General features: G+C 43.7%; 1 protein-coding gene across 2 annotated transcripts in view; it reads right to left on the reverse strand.

Moving 5' to 3' along the window:
• Positions 1–5,766, reverse strand: part of LOC124033938 (tetraspanin-4-like) — a 124,380-nt gene extending 118,614 nt beyond the window's left edge. For both annotated transcript variants that reach the window (XM_046346434.1, XM_046346435.1), the window contains exon 1: positions 5,503–5,766. The gene's annotated coding sequence lies outside the window, so the exon portion shown is untranslated. The remainder of the gene's footprint in view (positions 1–5,502) is intronic.
• Between the last annotated feature and the right edge of the window lie 7,186 nt (positions 5,767–12,952).

A 12,952-nucleotide genomic window follows, 5' to 3' on the forward strand; every position in this document is an offset into this window, starting at 1 on the left:
ACAGACAGACAAGAGAGAGACAGACAGACAAGAGAGAGACAGACAGACAAGAGAGAGACAGACAGACAGACAGACAAGAGAGAGAGACAGACAGACAGACAAGAGAGAGAGACAGACAGACAGACAGACAGACAGACAAGAGAGAGACAGACAGACAGACAAGAGAGAGAGACAGACAGACAGACAAGAGAGAGAGACAGACAGACAGAGAGAGAGACAGACAGACAAGAGACAGACAGACAGACAAGAGAGAGAGACAGACAGACAAGAGAGAGAGACAGACAGACAAGAGAGAGAGACAGACAAGAGAGAGAGACAGACAGACAGACAAGAGAGAGAGACAGACAAGAGAGACAGACAGACAAGAGAGAGAGACAGACAGACAGACAAGAGAGAGAGACAGACAAGAGAGAGAGACAGACAAGAGAGAGAGACAGACAGACAGAGACAGACAAGAGAGAGAGACAGACAGACAAGAGAGAGAGACAGACAGACAAGAGAGAGAGACAGACAGACAAGAGAGAGAGACAGACAGACAAGAGAGAGAGACAGACAGACAAGAGAGAGAGACAGACAGACAAGAGAGAGAGACAGACAGACAGAGACAGACAGACAAGAGAGAGACAGACAGACAAGAGAGAGAGACAGACAGACAAGAGAGAGAGACAGACAAGAGAGAGAGACAGACAAGAGAGACAGACAGACAGACAGACAGACAGACAGACAGACAGACAGACAGACGAGAGAGAGACAGACAGACAAGAGAGAGAGACAGACAGACAAGAGAGAGAGACAGACAAGAGAGAGAGACAGACAAGAGAGAGAGACAGACAAGAGAGAAGAGAGAGAGAGTGAAAGAAGAGAGACTGAACAAGAGACAGATGTTATTGTTGCCCAAATGTTAATTGTTGTGTAAAGAGTGTGTGGTGAGACTGAGAGGGAGGAAGAGTGTGGTTGAGGCATATGGTTTTTCACTCCATTTACTTAACTCTCCCACACAATAGCAAACAAACAAAAGACACTTCAAAATAGATCCAACATGACCTTGTTCACATCTGCATCTGATCTTACAACCAACCTGACAAGAGGCACAATGGTACATTTTGTGAAGTGTGTGTATACAGTACAGCCTGTCTAGTGCTAGTTCTACATTTCCCTCTCCCTTTATATTTTAGAAGGCCCTTTAGAAGGCAGCACCTGTATTTCCTCCCACTTGTGCCTAAAAGGGCTTCTCTGTGCATTGTCCAGGAATACACACACATACTCACTACACATGCTTTTACCACACAAACAAGCGCTCTACAATCTTTAGCCTAGTGGTTAGAGCATTGGGCCAGTAACTGAAAGGTTGCTAGTTCGAATTCCCAAGGTGAAACATCTGTCATTCTACCCTTGAGCAAGGCAGTTACCCCCCCCCCCACCCCCCACAACAACAGCTCCACGAGCACCCAATGTGGAAGCCCCCAGCACCTCTCTCCAATTCAGAGAGGTTGGGTTAAAAGCAGAAGTCAGGTTTTGGTTGGACCTTGTGTGCAACTGACGATAAAAATACATTTATTATTTATTATGACACATTTCTCTTTCTCCCTCTTCTACACACACACACACACACTATACAGAGCTGGTTTGGCATGTCCACTCTCAGTGGAGCCAGTGTTTGTGATAATTATCCCGACCCGAATGTTGCCACACCTAGAGGGAGACACAAGTCGCCTACAAAACTCCCAGGGAAAAAAACACCAGCGGCAGGAGTAAAACCAAAACACACCCTCTGCCTTCTCCATCCCCCCTTTTTTTATCATTCCTGTTTAAACTGTTTTTCAAATACTTTTTAAAACCTTGTCCTTGTTAGTGAACACAACAGAAAAAAAACATGGCCAAATATCAAAGCCCAAACATGGGGTATGCCTGTGCCATTTTCTCTCGGCTTTTTGCAAGTCAATGTAAACAGTAGGCAACTGAGAAGTTAGAGTTCATCAGTTCATCCGCATTGGACTGTTGAGGTGTGGGCGAGCATATGGAGGAGGCCGTGTCTGTGCTCTCGCTATGTTTACTAAGCTCTGCATTGGCATAACACCAACACGTTCACGTACTGTAAGCATATTGCTGCAATGTACAACAACGAGAAATATATCGATATGAATGATAAGTCACTTTGATGGTCCTCGGTTGGTTGTCGTGACATACAATGCATTTGGAAAGTATTCAGACCACTTGACTTTTCGGGGCGGCATGTAGCCCAGTGGTTAGAAGGTTGGGCCAGTAACCGAAAGGTTGCTGGCTCAAATCCCCGAGCTGACAAGGTAAAAACCTGTCGTTCTACCCCTGAACAAGGCAGAACAACGAACCCACTGTTCCCCGGTAGGTCATCATTGTAAATAAGAATTTGTTCTTAACTGACTTGCCTAGTTAAATAAAAGGTTATTAAAAAATGTATTAAATTATTTTTTCCCCCTCAATCTACACACAATGTCAAAGTAAAAAAAACATGAATTTTTAATTATTTTTTTATTTGTTTTATTGTACTTTGTTGAAGCTCCTTTGACAGTGATTACAGCCTAGAGTATTCTTGGGTATGACGCTACAAGCTTGGCACACCTGTATTTGGGGAGTTTCTCCCATTCTTCTCTGCAGATCCTCTCAAGCTCTGTCAGGTTGGATGGGGAGCGTTGCTGCACAGCTATTTTCAGGTTTCTCCAGAGATGTTCGATTGGGTTCAAGTCCTGGCTGGGCCACTCAAGGACATTGTTGCGAAGCCACTCCTGTGTTGTGTTGTCTTGACCGTGTGCTTAGGGTCATTGTCCTGTTGGAAGGTAAACCTTTGCCCCAGTCTGAGGTCCTGAGCACTCTGGAGCAGGTTTTCATCAAGGATCTCTCTGTACTTCGCTCCGTTCATCTTTCCCTCAATTCTGCCTAGTCTCCCAATCACTGCCGCTGAAAAACATCCCCACAGCATGATGCTGCCACCTCTATTCTTCACCGTAGGAATGGTGCCAGGTTTCCTCCAGACATGACGCTTGACCAAAGAGTTCTATCCATCAGGCCAAAGAGTTCTATCCAGCAGGCCAAAGAGTTCTATCCAGCAGGCCAAAGAGTTCTATCCAGCAGGCCAAAGAGTTCTATCCAGCAGGCCAAAGAGTTCTATCCAGCAGGCCAAAGAGTTCTATCCAGCAGGCCAAAGAGTTCTATCCAGCAGGCCAAAGAGTTCTATCCAGCAGGCCAAAGAGTTCTATCCAGCAGGCCAAAGAGTTCTATCCAGCAGGCCAAAGAGTTCTATCCAGCAGGCCAAAGAGTTCTATCCAGCAGGCCAAAGAGTTCTATCCAGCAGGCCAAAGAGTTCTATCCAGCAGGCCAAAGAGTTCTATCCAGCAGGCCAAAGAGTTCTATCTAGCAGGCCAAAGAGTTCAAAGAAAGAGTTCTATCTAGCAGGCCAAAGAGTTCTATCTAGCAGGCCAAAGAGTTCTATCTAGCAGGCCAAAGAGTTCTATCTAGCAGAGTTCTATCTAAGGCCAAAGAGTTCTATCTAGCAGGCCAAAGAGTTCTATCTAGCAGGCCAAAGAGTTCTATCTAGCAGGCCAAAGAGTTCTATCTAGCAGGCCAAAGAGTTCTATCTAGCAGGCCAAAGAGTTCTATCTAGCAGGCCAAAGAGTTCTATCTAGCAGGCCAAAGAGTTCTATCTAGCAGGCCAAAGAGTTCTATCTAGCAGGCCAAAGAGTTCTATCTAGCAGGCCAAAGAGTTCTATCTAGCAGGCCAAAGAGTTCTATCTTGGTTTCATCAGACCAGAGAATCTTGTTTCTCATGGTCTGAGTCTTTAGGTGCCTTTTGGCAAACTCCAAGCGGGCTGTCATGTGCCTTTTACTGAAGAATGGCTTCCGTCTGGCCACTCGACCATAAAGGCCTGATTGGTGGAGTGCTGCAAAGATGGTTGTGCTTCTGGAAGATTTTCCCATATCCACAAAGGAACTCTGGAGCTCTGTCAGAGTGCCCATCGGGTTCTTGGTAACCTCTCTGACCAAGGCCCTTCCCCCCCCCGATTGCTCAATTTGGCCGGACGGCCAGCTCTAGGACGACGTTGAATGATAGAGGCCACTGTTCTTCGGGGTCGTCAATGCTGCAGAAATTATTTTGGTACTCACCCCCAGATCTATGCCGACACAAATCCTGTCTCGGAGCTCCACGGACAATTCCTTCGAAATCATGTCTTGGTTTTTGCTCTGACATGCACTGCCAACTGTGAGACCTTATATAGACAGGTGTGTGCCTTTCCAAATCATGTCCAATCAATTTCATTTACCACAGGTGGAATCCAATCAAGTTATAGAAACATCTCAATGATGATCAATGGAAACAGAATGCACCTGAGCTCAATTTTGAGTTTCATAGCAAAGGGTCTGAATACTTACATAAATAAGGTATTTGTTTTTTATTTTTAATACATTTGCTAAAATGTCTAAAAAAAACTGTGTTCACTTTATCATTACGGGGTATTGTGTGTAGATTGAGGGGGGGGGGACATTGAATCAGTTTTAGAATAAGGCTGTAACGTAACAAAATGTGGAAAAAGTGAAGGGGTCTGAATACTTTGCGAATTCACTGTAGAGATGGAAGTTAACACATTTGTAATAGAAAACATCCTACATTCCTATACCAGCCTATAAGACCACATAAAGTATTCTTGTCCTATGATGAAATTGTACTGTAAGGCTGATCAGCCTGCCTTTATCTGTGGGTATGAGTTGGGCAGTCAGTGGGGCTCAATGTTCCTCTTCCAAAAGAAGGAAAGTCAATGCAAGGGAGGGAACAGCTCCAGGAATGCTTGGAATTCTGAAATGTTATTCTCTAGGGAAAGTTTATTTTTGTCTTTTATCTGGAACCAGGGGAAAGTTTCTCTCTGACACCCTTTCTCGTTCCTCACTCCACAGGTACCCTCTGTATATGTAGCCTCATTTTCGTTATTTTATTGTGTAACTTATTTTTTACTTTAGTTTCATAAAACTGCATTGTTCGTTAAGGGCTTGTAAGTAAGCAGTTCACGGTAAGGTCTACACTTGTTGTACTCGGTGTATGTGACAAATAACATGTGATTTTGATTTTTTTTTTTAAACACGAGGAGATACATTTGAATCATCACGTGGTTGCTACGGAATTTGATAAATATTGAATTAGTAAATTAGTAACCCTAAGTAGCCTATGTGAAGGAAAGACAGCACTATAATACTAACTCTCCTAAGGGACGTTGGTGTGATTTTGAAGATGTTGTCATGATGATAAGAAATTGCTTGTTTCCATGACCATGTATTCAAAACGATTCCCAAAAGGTATTACAAGTTGCAGTTATAATAATAAATGGTTATTCTGTGTGCGTGTCAGAAAATAGTTCTGGAAATATACAATAAAAATAGTTTGCACAGCACATTAGCATCAATTAGTATGTTAGCTAGGTCTGTAATCTATAAATTGGCTGAAAAATAGCAATATTGCCAGGGGAAATGTAGGCTTACCTCTATTTATATTTTCTCGTCAATAATGGACCTCCCCGTAGAATACTCGGTGAGTAGGCCAACTTTGAAAGTTCACTCTTTCTCGCTCTCTCTATTTGTCTCTCTCGTGCCCGAGGTTCCCGTTGTAAAACTAGAACCGCTTTCAAATATATCAGTAACCTTACTGTAGTAGCCTACACATTTGAATTCCCGTCGGGCGAACACGTTTATGGAGCTCCGCAATGGTGATGATAGGCACGTTTCAAGCAGTTTACATGCGCTCCTTCTCTAGTACAGAAGGTGGCGGTAACACCATTTCTGTTTCCCTGTTTTATTCTTGTTCCCAAATACTTTATACACAAACAAAAATTCCAAAATACTATACAAAAATTACACATATTTGAATTTAACTATCTTATTAAAACATTAACCCTAGTGAATAACAGCAAGAATAACATTTTCCTGAATCATTATAATAAGATTTTTTCAGAGTGATTACAATTGCACTAGAATAGTTGATTTTTTTTATTATTTCATTTATATTTTTTGTATGTTTTAGTATTTTATTGTTAATACCTGCGTTCTGTTTTGAATGATGTAACAATGTAAATTGTTGACCTGGTATTTTAAATAAAAAATATATAAACACAACATTTACTTCCGGTTTTTGGATGTAACCTCTAAAATAAAAGTCCGCTGTAAAAGCTATGTTTATAATACAGCATCTCATTGGTTCCTGCATTAACGCCCACATCGAGCACCCATTGGTTCCTGCATGAACACACCAGTGTCCTCCTTACGCTTCGAACACACCGACAGTGTTTTTAATTTTAGTACGCCAGAATTACATTAATTTCCAATGAAACGCTGCATTTTCCTTGCAGCATTCCGTTGCAGAAGCAGTTGCAGTGCGTTCCGGTGTTGTGCATAAATTGGATTGATCGATCGTATGCGTCAAACTGTATGCGTAGACGGCTTGACAGAAATGGTAGCAGAAGGTGAATGTTGAAGCAAATCAAATTAAATACAATTGTATTGGTCACATACATATGGTTAGCAGATGTTATTGCAAGTGTAGCGACATTTCCGATAGTGCAGCAATATCTAGCAAGTAATATCTAACGATTCCACAACAAATAGATAATACACACAAATCTAAGTAAGGAATGTGTTGGTGTTTCATACTGAAGAGTGAATGCAAAACAACGACGCTGGACAGAGTGGAATCAGGTGTATCAAAAAGGCAGTTTATTGGTCAAAGTTATCTTGTCCTGCCGTTTATCGTGCACGGACCTAAGCAATGCGACTCTGTGAAGAGTCAGAATAATTAGGCTGCTCAGCCAGAGTTTACAGCAGAATGTATACACAGAATAATGTAGGTGGAGTCTCGTCGTGTTGGTCTTCTGACTGGTCCCATTGGTGCACAGCAAAGTCCTTTGCTCTTGGCACCCGACCAGTAGGGGGGGAGGGGGCTAGAGTGTGAGTGTACAGTGCTTCATGAGATGTTTGTGTGTCCAGGAACGAAAGATAGGGGAAACTAGCAGTGTCTGCTTTAGGCGCAGGTGTTTCCTGTTTATGCAGGAGTGCATGAAAGGGTCAATGTCAGTGAGATAGCTTGGCACTTCAAAACTCGTTAGTGTTGCAGGATGCTCTTTGTAATTTTACAGGGGAGTAATATTTGTGTGATGGCAGCTGTGTGTCCTTCGGATAATCATGTTATTGCACGTAGTCTCTAAACTTGACTGAGGACACTGGGCCCAGAGTTATCTGAGGGCATCTGGTTTAACCAGAGCTTTGGTCTGATAATAACGCTTTATATGAGATTATTTATATAACAAATGGAATAATAATATATACATTTATGGATGAGCAATGTCAGAGTGGCAAAGGCTAATACCCTGACTACACCACTCGCATGTGCGACCATTACAAAATAAGTTTAGAAATCTATATTATTCAATTATTTCACCTACACTGCTCACATGCGTCAACGAGCGTCTGCGTTGCCAAGGCCTAAAATAGAAGTCCGTTCTATTTGTGACGCAGATTCCACTGCAAGTCCTGCCTCTCCCATCTCCCATTGGTTTATAGAAGCAGATATCCACGTGCCATCTCCTCATTGGTTATACCCACGTGGGTGATTGAAAGATGAACTGTGTTGTCGGTCGTCGTGGTAATTAACCATATAAGTTCAAAGAAGAAAAAGCCTGGAAGGGGGATAGATGACTAGAAATGATTGGGTTGACCAGTTTATGTGTGGATTCATTGTCAGAGTAGAGGACCTTGTGCATTTCAGGTAAAATAACAACTCAATGTTTATATCCCAGGACAAATTAGCCAGCAACAGCAACCTCGCTAAATAGGACAAATTAGCTAGCAAGTGCAAGCTAGCTAGCTAAATTGCCATAAATGTTTAATGCTTTTCGACCTGTCCCCAAATGAATGTAATTGGTTTAGAGTTTGTTTTGATATTTTAAACTGTTTGTCGTGATCGCGTTTGGTTTGGTGGGACAAAATAAATGTATGTACGATGGCGCATGATGGAGCACGTGCACAGCCGGTTTGGGTTCCGTGTAAGATGCAATAGGTAGAATACAGTATATACATATGAGATGAGTAATGCAAGAAATGTAAACATTATTAAAGTGGCATTATTAAAGTGACTAGTGTTCAATTTATTGAAGTGGCCCAATGGTTACAAGTCTGTATGTAGGCAGCAGCCTCTCTGTGCTTGTGACGGCTGTTTAACAGTCTGATAGCCTTGAGATAGAAGCTGCTTTTCAATCTCTCGGTCCCAGCTTTGATGCACCTGTACTGACCTTGCCTTCTGGATGGTAGCGGGATAACCAGGCAGTGGCTTGGGTGGTTGTTGTCCTTGATCATCTTTTTGGCATTCCTGTGACATCGGGTGCTGTAAGTGTCCTGGAGGGCAGAAGGTTTGCCCCCGGTGATGCGTTGTGCAGACCGTACCACCCTCCGCCCACAACTGCAGGGCTCTGCAGTTGTGGGCGGTGCAATTGCCGTACCAGGCGGGATACAGCCCGACAGAATGCTCTCAATTGTGCATCTGTAAAAGTTTGTGAGGGTTTTAGTTGACAAGCCAAATTTCTTCAGCCTCCTGAGGTTGCACCTTCTTCACCACACTGTCTGTGTGGGTGGACCATTTCAGTTTGTCATTGATGTGTACGCCGAGGAACTTTCCACCTTCTCCACTGCTGTCCATCGATGTGTATAGGGGGGTGATGAATGTTGACTAGTCTCTCAAAGCACTTCATGATGACAGAAGTGAGTGCTAGGGGGCGATAGTAATTTAGTTCAGTTACCTTTGCATTCTTGGGTACAGGAACAATGGTGGCCATCTTGGAGCATGTGGGGAGAGCAGACTGGGATAGGGAGAGATTGAATATGTCCGTAAACACATCAGCCAGCTGGTGTGCGCATTTCTGAGGGATGCCATCTGGGCCGAACACTAACACTGACGTCTTGCTTCCAGATAAACTAAACACCTTCTTTGCCCACTTTGAGGATCCTACAGTGCCACCGACGTGGCCCGCTACCAAGGACTGTGGGCGCTCCTTCTCCGTGGCCGACATGAGTCCGACATTTAAACGTGGCTGGTTTTCCTTTTGTAGTCCTGATTATCTGTAGACCCTGCCACATACGTCTCGTGTCTGAGCCATTGAATTGCGACTTCACTTTGTCTCTAACCACCAGGCTACCTGGGGCGGCAGGTTAAAAATCAGTTAACCCACTGTTCTTAGGCCATCATAGAAAATAAGAATTTGTTCTTAACTCACTTGCCTAGTTAAATAACGGAAAAATATATACTGACATTTTGCTTGTGGAGGGAATAACTACTCTGTTTGTATTCTGCCATATTCCCAGTCGCCTTGCCATGGTTAAAAGCGGTGGTACGCGCTTTCAGTTTTGTGCGAATGCTGCCATCTATCCACGGTTAGGGTAGGTTTTAATGGCCACAGTGGGTACAACATCTCCTATACACTTCCTTATAAAACTCACTCAGTGAATCAGCGTATACGCCGATATTATTCTCTGAGGCTACCCGGAACATATACCCGTCCACGTGATCAAAACAATCTTGAAGTGTCGATTCCAATTGGTCAGACCAGCGTTGAATACCCGTGCTTCCGTTGAATAGGAAGCACGGGTACTTCCTGTTTGAGTTTCTGCCTAGAAGAAGGGAGGAGCAAAATGGAGTCATGGTCAGATTTGCCGAATGGGGACAGGGGAGGGCCTTATATGCATCACGGAAGTCAGTGTAATGATGCTCCAGTGTTTTTCCAGCGCTACAGTCAATATGCTGATAGAATTTAGGTTGCCTTTTCCTCAAATTTGCTTTGTTAAAATCCCCAGCTTCAACAGAAGCAGCCTCAGGATATATGGTTTCCAGTTTGCATAAAGTCCAGTGAAGTTCCTTAAGGGCCATCATGGTATCGGCTTGAGGCGGAGATATACACAGCTGTGATAATAACCAAAGAAAATGATCTTGGGAGATAATGATAATTTGATTGTGAGGAATTCTAGGTCAGGTGAACAAAAGGACTTGAGTTCCTGTATGTTGTTACAATTACACCATGAGTCATTAATCATGAAACATACTCTCCCGCCCTTCTTCCCGGAAAGATGTTTATTCCTGTCAGCGCGATGCACTGAGCATATCACTAGAGAGCCATGTTTCCGTGAAACAGAGTATGTTACAATCCCTGATGTCTCTCTGGAAAGCAAACCTTCCCCTGATTTCGTCCAATTTGTTATCTAGGGACTGGACATTAGCAAGTAATATACTCTGACTCACTTTCCACCGGCGGTGTTGTTTTGGGTTTGCATCTGGAATCAGTTCAAATGCCCTGGGTGGTGCGGACAAAGGATCCGCTTCGGGAAAGTCGTATTCCTGGTCATAGTGCTGGTAAGTTAACATCGCTCTGATATCCAATAGTTATTCCCGGCTGTATGTAATAACACTTCAGATTTTCTGGGCTAACAATGTAAGAAATAATACATAAAAATTGAAATACTGCAAAGTTTCCTAAGGACTAGAAGCGAGGCATCCCTCTATGTCGTCACTATTTTCTGTAGCAGAAGGTGAATGTTGAACTTTTGTTGCACACATATCCAGATTTGCTGTGTACTATTTTGCACTATCGGTGTGAACAAGGCGTTACCCCTCTATCACACCGACAGCCTCATTGCATTTTGGTACACCAGAATTACATTAATTTCCAATGGAACGCTGCATTTGCCTTGCATCATTGCGTTGCAAAGGCAGTCACAGTGTGTTCTGTGTGGTGCATACCTTGGATTTATCGAACTTACGAGTCAAAGTATGAGTAGACGGCTTGACAGAAATGGTATCAGAAGTTAAATGTTGAACTTTTGTTGCACACATATCCAGATGCTGCGATCCATTTTGCGCAATAATGCTCTAAGTGTGATCAAGGCATAATAAAAGCCTACTGGTAAAAAATATACCATTCATATTTTTTTTAATAAATCATTATTTTGATTGTATGATTCTTGTTTATTTACTGGTGCTATTGTTCAATGATGCAATTTTTAAATGTAATGTTTATGAAAAGTCTTACTGTACTTTTGTTGAATTGCACAAACAAATTGCATTGTACAGGAAAAACAATAGATTGTGTGTCCATGAAGCTAGGCTCCAGTCTACTCACTAGAGTCCCTAGAATACAAATCAGATGGGTTTGAACAAAAAACTAGGCCATAGGAAGCGTTGCTGGACTTCTACTGTGGTCAATTGTCTTGAAATGAGGTGCCTGGTCACCTATGTAAACCATATGTGTTACGGTTTTCTTCCGGTGAAAGAGAGGAGGACCAAAATGCAGCGTGTTTATCTTTATACATCTTTAATAAAGATGATTACTAACAATTACAAAAACGTAACTTGAAAAACCGACACAGCCCTATTTTTTTTTATAAAATAATTTATTATCTTCAATACCATTCATTCTTTACAACTCATAATTTACATACATACACAAATAATGGTATTTTAAATAAACGAATTAAACTAAAACATAAACCCCAAACAAAACCTCAGGGAGCATCGTCCCTCCCCGTCACCCTACAAAATACCTCTCCCTATCTCCCCGTCCCTAATTTATCCTCTTACAAATCTAAATGACACCCAGCCCTAAACCCCCCCTTCCACCTCTCCCGAGCATTTACATTACATTTACATTTAAGTCATTTAGCAGACGCTCTTATCCAGAGCGACTTACAAATTGGTGCATTCACCTTATGACATCCAGTGGAACAGTCACTTTACAATAGTGCATCTAAATCTTAGCAGCATGCTGCCCCCACTTCCTCTCCTCCCTCTTCATCCTCCCCCTCAAATCTCCTTCCACCCTCCTCACCATCCCTTCCACCCCCCACTCTCTCCCTGTCTTCACCATGTTCTGCCTTGCTTCCCACAGCCCCTGTTTAAACAGACTCATGAGAAGCCATAGCAGAAACCTGTCCCTATCCGTCCCTCTCGCTCTCCCTACACCCCTCTCTAACCTGGCCCACGTCAATACAAAATCCCCCCTTTACCAAACCTAACAACACCCGTGCCCTAGCCCATACTACTCCGGCAAAGGCACAGTCCCAAAAGACATGGCGCACAGTCTCCTCCCTGCCACAAGAGGATCTTGGACAGGTGGGGGATTGCACCAAATTATACCGGTACAAGACGGAACGTACCGGCAAACACTTATGAAGGCTCAACCAATTCAGGTCCTTGAGCCTGTTATCCAGACCCCACGCCTGCACTCCCTCCCAGACCACTTCCGAGATGCCCACTACAGGCGCCGGACTCCCTGCCTTTCTGACCTCCTCGTACAGGTGCCTGTGATCTAAACCTACTCGGGCAACTTCAACCTCAGGGTGCGCACGCAGCCACTTGGCCGCATGACCAAAGTGCCACGGCAGCTGTTCCGCCCGAGGACCCGTGTTAGACCACACCATTATGCTTCTCGCCTGATACGAGAAAAACACCCGCAGGAGGTAACCGGACGGGTGTATCACTGGCTGAGCAAGCTCCGTTAACAAGTAAGAAACAAAAATTGTGTCCAGCTTGAGGGGGAAATGTGGTACCCCCCTACCTCCCTCCCCGATGGGACAGATCGTGCGTGCCCTGGCGACCCACTCGCACCTGCCACTCCACATAAACTGAAACACAAGCCTCACTAGAGGCCTCCTCAGACAAGCCGGCAATGGGTAGATGTATGCCAAATACAAAAGAGACGGCAACACATCCACCTTTAGGACCAGGACTTTGCCCATAAAAGACAAATACCTAGCTTTCCACATTGCTAGCTTCCTCTGTACCACTGCAATACGCATGTTCCAGTTTAGCGTCGCTGAGCCGGAGGTCTCAAAATGGACCCCGAGAATCCTCAGGGCCCCCTCACAGAGAGATAACCCCCCAGGCACATCCGTTCTACCG

The sequence above is a fragment of the Oncorhynchus gorbuscha genome, linkage group LG04 (genome assembly GCF_021184085.1).
Source record: "Oncorhynchus gorbuscha isolate QuinsamMale2020 ecotype Even-year linkage group LG04, OgorEven_v1.0, whole genome shotgun sequence".
In the NCBI taxonomy this organism is placed as follows: domain Eukaryota; kingdom Metazoa; phylum Chordata; class Actinopteri; order Salmoniformes; family Salmonidae; genus Oncorhynchus; species Oncorhynchus gorbuscha.